This window comes from Salminus brasiliensis, chromosome 15 (assembly GCF_030463535.1).
Source record: "Salminus brasiliensis chromosome 15, fSalBra1.hap2, whole genome shotgun sequence".
NCBI lineage: Eukaryota > Metazoa > Chordata > Actinopteri > Characiformes > Bryconidae > Salminus > Salminus brasiliensis.
In genome coordinates, this window is record NC_132892.1 from 31,087,846 (window position 1) to 31,088,435 (window position 590).

The window sequence follows — 590 nt, forward strand, 5'->3', positions numbered from 1 at the left end:
CTACAGGGCTTCTTCCCCCACCAGTCACAGATAATCTGCTTATGAACCGCCAGCAGATCGGTTTAACTAGCGTGACAGTGCACTGAGTTCGCCAAGACTGAAACAGCTGACCTAAGAACATCATAAACAATCAGAATCCGTTTCAGCTCAAAGACAAAGACACTGCTGTGCCTGAGTGTTCGTGTGTGTGCAGGTGAAACTCCTACTCCTCCTACTCCTAAGATCTACCTGTAGGTCCCTTGATGACATTTTAGGACTGTTGGAGATGTCTTTACTCGTCTTGAGCTGAACTTACTGGGGGACGGTCTGATCTGGCCATGCTGGTCAGCTGCTCCGCTTGTAGATGATTTAGTGGACAGTGGAACGTCTGATTTCTAACTGTTCTGAGATCTTCTTAAACCTCTTCTCAGACTCCTCTGCATCTCCAACCTTCATTCAGAAGGCCTCAGAGAGCTCTCTGGATCTGACCATGCTGGTGATCTTCTTCACCACTCACTTCTACTTCAATCAAGATCAGACCAGACTAAACGTCTGAGGTTTAGATCAGACAGACTCCTCCAGAATCCTCTCCAACCATGTTCTGATCATCT